Source organism: Echinops telfairi, unplaced genomic scaffold, assembly GCF_000313985.2.
Source record: "Echinops telfairi isolate 266 unplaced genomic scaffold, ASM31398v2 ScPeMD7_18;HRSCAF=68, whole genome shotgun sequence".
NCBI lineage: Eukaryota > Metazoa > Chordata > Mammalia > Afrosoricida > Tenrecidae > Echinops > Echinops telfairi.
The window spans coordinates 86,791,706-86,798,875 of NW_022103915.1; positions in this window are offsets into that span (position 1 = coordinate 86,791,706).

Here is a 7,170-nt window from a genome sequence, read left to right on the forward strand (position 1 = left end):
CATGTGCAAGGACCTTGAGTTAGAAAACCAAACAGGAAGAACACCCTCAGCATATCTTAAATGAGAATTCAAGAAAAAAATCAAGCCTTAAGTTATAATATTGAAAGATTCTATGAACAAAACACTGAATGATAGAGGAAGCATCAACAGAAGATGGAAAGATTACACAGAGTCACTGTGCCCAAAACAACTAACTGACATTCTACCATTTCAGGAGGTAGCATATGAGCAAGAACCAATGGTACTGCAGGAAGAAATCCTAGCTACACTGAAAGCATTAGACAAAAACAGGGCTATCGGAATTGATGGAATACCCATAGAAATGTTTCAACAAACTAATGAAGCAATGGAAGCATTCACTCATCTACGGGAGGAAATTTGGGAGATGAATATGTAGCCAACGACTAAAAGATCCAAATTCCAAAAAAGGTGATCAAACAGAATGCTCAATTTGTAGAACAATATCATTAATATTATATATAAGCAAAATTTTGCTGAAGCTCATCCAACAATGGTTGTAGCAGTACATTGACAAGGAACTGCCAGAGGTTCAGGCTGGATTCAGAAGAGGACACAGAACAAGGGATATCATTGCTGATGTCAGATGGGTTAGGGCTGAAGGCAGAGATGACTAGGAAGGTGTTTACTTGTGATTTATTGACTATGCCAAAGTAAGAATGAATCATGTAAAACTATGGATTGTCTTGGGAAGAGTGGGAATTCCAGAACTCAACATTATGCCCATGAGGAGCCTGTCCATGGATCAAGAGATAGCTGTGAGAACAGAACAAGGGAATACGGAATGGTTCAAAATCAGGAAAAGTGTGCATCAAGGTTGTATCCTCTCACCATATTTATTCAATCTGTATGCTGAGCAAATAATCAGATAATTTGGCTGATATGTAGAAGAATGCAGCACCAAATTTAGAGAAAGGCTTATTAACACCCTTCAATATGCAGGTGACACAACCTTGCTTGCTGAAAGTGAGGAGGACTTGAAGCACTTCCTGTTGAAGATAAGGATTGAAGCCTTCAGTATGGATTACAACTCAATGTAAAGAAGACTAAATTCCTCAACACTGGGCCAATCGGTAACATTATGACAAGTGGAGAAAAGATTGAAGTTGTCAAGGATTTTCTCTTGCGTGGATCCACAATCAATGTGCATGGAAGCAGCAGTCAAGAGATCATTATGTTTTGGAAACATTGATGACAACATATATACAAGTGTGCTTAATACTCTTGAATAATGGATTGTTACACGATTTGCAAGAGCCCCCCAATAAAATGATTAATTAAAAAAAGAGAGCATCAGTCAGTGTAAGACATGAAAAAAAAAAATTTAGAAATTATCAAGGTGGCATGGGGGAGGTAGGGGGAAAACTGAGGAGCTGATGCCAGGGGCTCAAGTAGAAAGAAAATGTTTTGAAAAGGTTGATGACAACATATGTACAGATGAGTTTGACAAAATGGATATTTGTATGGATTTTGATAAGAGCTGTAAGAGCCCCCAGTAAAATAAAATAAAAATTTAAAAGAGAGAGAGGTCTTTAGACAACTCGCATCCCATAAATTTGCTGCACAAGACCCCATTAAAGTGTTCAAAAGCAAGGAGGTTACTTTGAGGCCTAAGGCGTGCCCAATCTAAGCCATGGCGTTTTCATATGCATGTGAAAGTTGGATATTGACTAAGAAAGAAGAAAGGTCAATGTATTTGAATTATAGTGCTGGCGAAGAATATTTGAAGCACCATGGACTGCTAAAAGAACAAACAGATCTATCTTGGAAGAAGTTCAGTCAGAATGTTCCTTAGAAGCAAGGATGGTGACACGTCATACTTTGGACATGTTATCAGGAGGGACCTGTTCCTGGAGGAGGACATCATGCTTGGTGAAGTGGACAGTCAATGACAAAGACGAAGGCCCTGAATGCGATGGATTGAACCACTGGCCACAATGACGGACTCAAACAGAAGAGCTGTGAGGATGGTGCAGCACCAGGGCAGGTTGTACGGAAGGTCACTGCTAGTTGGAATCGACTTGCTGGGACAACAACACATCCTTGTGATGGGACAGTCGTTTAATGGCACCTACGTTCCATTGTGATGACAGTTCTGGCCGTTTTTACAGGTGACATCTTGATGATTATAGACCTAATTTACAACTTTGTATGTAATACGGAGAAATGCTTTTTAACTTTTGTGAACCAGTGTACTGGTGAACCACTCTCATGGAATCATTGCATTTTGGAGAGGCTGTTTGCTCCTGCTGAATGGCAAACCAGTGCGTTGGGGTAAACTGACTGAGTAGGACATGGAATGAGCCCACCCTTCCCAAGAGCCCCAGCAGCAGCCGGAGACATGGCTGGACCTTGAGCCAATTTGAGGATGATCTATCCTCTGAGAAAAGAAGTTTCTCCTGCATGTCAGCTCAGTAACGACAGATCTCCTCAGGATTCACCCAGCAGTACCTTCTGCTGTCAGTCTGCTGTCCTGTTCCTTGTCACCTCCATGGCCCCACCTTAGTCAGATCCCCTGAGAAAGAACTCGAGCTCCCATTCCCTCGGTTGCTGCTCATTTGTTGCACCCCCTGATGCACTGTGAGGGGTTGACATCTTACCCATTCTCCAGGCTGCAGTTCCCGTGAGAAGAGATCTTTCTGATGGTCCTGGGGCTGTAGATATACAGTAGGCCCCTGTCGGGAGAGCAGAGTCTTGAAGATGAAGCACACATCCACTTCTGTTCTAATGACTGTCATTCCAAGGCTTCTTGCTGGAGAGCAGAGGCCTGCCAGTTGGCTCTGCTCTGTGGATGCACCCAGGCTTCATCAGGATGATCCTTTATACCCCTACTCTGTGTTTACCTAAAACCAAGCTCACACAAGCGTGGTTACCTCCAAAACACACTGCACATTCCATTAATGTCTTCTTCACTCACGCCGAAACACACACACAGACACAGCTCTATGTGGCCTTTCTTGCTCTGTTTTCTAGTATCTGGGAAGACTAGGCGGCAAGAGAGGCTGGTTGCAAGTGTAGATATCAACTGCCCACTTCGTAACACCGTGAAAGCAGCTTTACACTCAAACCATGGATATTTCTTTTTCTCAGAGAAAAAATAATTAAATTTTACTCTGCCCTACTGTCTGTCACACTAGAAAATGTAATTGGATATTGGTTTGAATCAGAACTCTACTGCTTATGAGGAGTACTTATGAGGCCCTATACAAAGTTTCTGGCAAGCCTCATCTTGTATCTAGTGTGCAATTATGCACCCCTTTTTTTCACAAAAAGTATTGTGAAATCTATAGAAGTGAGAACAATGGAACATTATTTTTCGAATTATCCCATAAATTAAGCAAGAATAAATGAGCATCGACAATGGTAGATGAAGCAGACATGCTGAGTAGACACTTTACAGCAGACATGAGTGTCAAGGTGAAATAGATGGTCCTGGAACCCCGAGCTTCAGAGGGAAGAGCAGAGTAGTGTGAATGCTGACTAGGAGAAGAGCCTGAACAAAAGTCCCAAAGAAGAGATAGGTGAATTGGTGAATGGGCTGTTGACTGGTGCAGCTTGGCTAACTTGATGTTTGTAAGTAGCGTTCAACCAGGACAGTGGCATAAAAACACAAGTGCACACCAGTGACTGGTAATTCGAAAGATAAGCTCCTCCCTTGTTTCTCACACCTTCCTGGTGGCCAAAATGTGGCCAGCCTCCATCTTCACCCACCTGGCAGCCAGTGACAGCCCCCTGCATAGCCCCTACTCAGCTGAGGTGGAATCCAGGCCCGTGTGAATAGGGCTCCTGGTGAACCACCCCTGTGTCTTGAAGTATGTGAAGTCTGCCTTATCTAACTAGCAGGGCACACAGTGCTGGGTCCCTGGCCACCCTGGGTGGCAAGAATGTTTTCCATAACCAATTGCTCTGTCCTAGTTTCCCACTGGGAATGAAAGAGTTCCTTCGGGGAACAAGCACCTTAACCTCAGCCACCTGCTGGTTTGGCACATATAACTTCCAGATGTGTTTGATTTCCGAGAAACCAAACACTGTATTGCATTGAACAAAACCCCTTTAAAGTATTGAAGAGTGAAGATGTCACTTTGAGGACTAAGGTGCCCAAATTAAGGTATTTTTTAAATTGCCCGTGGCCCAAATTAGGGTATTTTTAAATTGCCCTTGGCCCAAATTAGGATATTTTTAAATTGCCTAATATGTATATGAAAATTGGACACTATATAAAGTAGACGGAAGAAAACATAGAGGCGTTTGAATCCAGGTGCTGGCAAAGAATACTGAAAACACCATGGACTGCCAAAAACACAAACAGCACAGCTAGAATGTTGCTTGGGGGCGAGAATCGTGAGACTTTTCTCATGTACTTTGAACATATGATTGGGAGAAGCAAGTCCCTGGTTAGTGACATTATGCTGGGTTAAGTGGAGGCGCAGTGAAAGAGAGGAAGACCCTCAATGATATGGATTGACCCAGTGGCTAAATCATTGGGTTCAAGCATCACAATTGTGAAGATGGTGCAGAGTTGGGTAGTGTTTCATTGTGCTGTAGCTACGAGTCAGAACTGACTTGACGGCAGCTAACAACACTTCCAGATCAGGTCCTCTGTCCACAGAGAGCATCGAGGCTGGCAGGAAGTACATCCGGGGCTGGGCATCCCACTAGCTCGCCCCTTCCCAGACACGGTGGAAGGTCTTGACTGACAAAAGGTGCTGCGGACCCAGCCCAAGCTCCCTGCCTCAGAGAGTGTTCTCTGCTCTGTAATTTGCCCTTGCCCCTGTTGCTTTCTTTTCTTTTCCTTATTTTTTCATCCTGGCTTTTTCTACATTCTTTGTTTCTTATATTCTCTTCCCTTCTTCTTAATCTCTATTTTAAAAATAAATCATTTTACTGGGGGCTCTTACAGTTCTTATAACAATCCATACCCCAATTGTATCAAGCACACTTGTACATATGTTGCCATCATCATTTTGAAAACATTTTCTTCCTCCTTGAGACCTTGGAATCAGTTCTTCTTTATCCCTTCCCTCCTTAATCTCCTTTCTTTTCTTCTCTTTCTCTTCTTGTATTGAGCTCTTCTTTTTTTTTTCTTTACTGTTCCCTTTTAGCTTTCTCTTTTCTTGTTACTCCTTCCTGGCTTTGTTTCTCTAGAGAACCCTGTCTAACATACACCCAATTTTTGCCTGCCCCTGTGCCTGGTGCCATATCCAGCTTACTTTGGTTCACCCATGCACTCCAGCCACAAAGCTCCTGGGCTGAGAGAAGAATCTATCCAAATAGCATTCTTAAGAAAAAGAAAAACGGCACCCGTTTCCCTTTCAACTGCCTTTTTTCTTTCAAACTATCATTTTAAAAATTTCTCTTTCCACTTCTTTCTCTCTTCTTCCTCCCTTTGGTGGCTTCTATTATTCCTTTCAGGCTCTACTTGACAGAGCCAACTACCCTCACATGACCCAACATCTCTCCCACCCTAAGAGCTGCATCACGATATCAGGGAGACCCCATGTGTTAGGCCAGGATGACTGGAGAAACAAATTTGGTGACACTCTTATTTGTGTAAGAGAGAGCTTTGTATCAAGAGGTATTATATATCAAGTAAACAGCTCAGCTCAGAACAAGTCCATAAGCCTTATTCCAGCCCAAATCTGATGCTAGTCCATAATCCCTCTTTAGACTCATGCAGCCACATGCAATAATGCAGAATGCAGGGAGATCACAGGTCGGTGGGTGCAGAGCTGTGTGGATCCAATGGCAGTGCCTCTGACAGCTCTCTGAGTGACTCTGAAGCAGGAAAGTGAAGCAGAAAGAGAGAGGGGAACCTCCCAGGACTCTCCTTATGAGAAGCCAACAAACACAAGGAGGCATCATCAGGCTCTGACTTGATTGGCAAACTCGATTCCACCCCTACACTTTATTTATCAAGTTGTCATGAAATTATGTAACTAACACAGCCCAATCAATCTCGATCCACACCAAGAAACAAGTGAGCAACATCCAGGTCCTTAGTAATTTTCTAAAGAAGAAAAGAAAAAAACCAAACTCTACATGGAGTCAGTGTTTACCCATAGCCACCGTATGTGAATTTCCAAGACTGGAACTGTTTGTGGGAGTAGAAAGCCTAATCATTCTCCCTTGGAGCTGCTGGCATTTTTGAACTGTCGACCAGGTGGACCACAATCATGTCGACCATGTGCATAACCACTACATGACCATGGCTCCCGAAGAAGAAAAGGCCTTGGAATTATTAGAAAAATAATTTTTAAAATGTTTTCAGTTGCCTTCCACAGATGGAGAGAGTCTGAGAGAGCAATGGAAAAACTAGAAATCTTACAACAAAAAAGAAAAAAATCCAGAAGATGATCACTAAGCTAACAGATTCTGGTGGTAGTTTAAAAGAACAGAATAATTCTATTTTTGAAAGCAAAACTTTAATTTTATATGACATATAGCTATGGAAAGCTAAGAAAATATATCTTCTTGTTTTCTTAAAAAAAAGACAAAATAGAATTTTAAAAGATAGAATTCACTGTGTTGGATATTCTTGATATATTGTATGTTCTTGTATAACTATTTAAAAAATAAATTAGAATGAAATCAAGTATGATCATGATAAGAAACAAATCCACCATGAGAGACAAAGACAGGCACTACATAATGATTAAAGGGACAATAGAACTAGAAGACATAACCATGATAAACATATATGGACCCAACAAAAGACTATCAGAATATGTTTATCAAATACTTGTAGAACTGAAGAGGTGGGCAGAGTGGCAGTGGCCAGGCAACCCACCTTTGAGAAAGCTGTTGGTGCCCTGTGGTCTGTAGTCATCTGGCAAGTGCCCTCCCCACAGCCAAGATGCCCAAAAGGAAGATCAGCTAGAACCAAAGGGAGAATTAGGCAATAAAACAATAGTACAAAACATCAATACACACCATTCATGAGGAAGGACAGATAATCAGGGAGAAAACTCAATGAAGACACAGAAGAAGTAAACAACACAATGAACCAACCTGATCTAGACATACACATAGCATTCCACCCAACAACACTGCAACATACAGTGAACCCTCGTTTATCGCGGTTAATCGGTTCTAGACCCTACCGTGATAAATGAAATTCCGCGAAGTAGGATTCCTTATTTGTAAATCAAATAT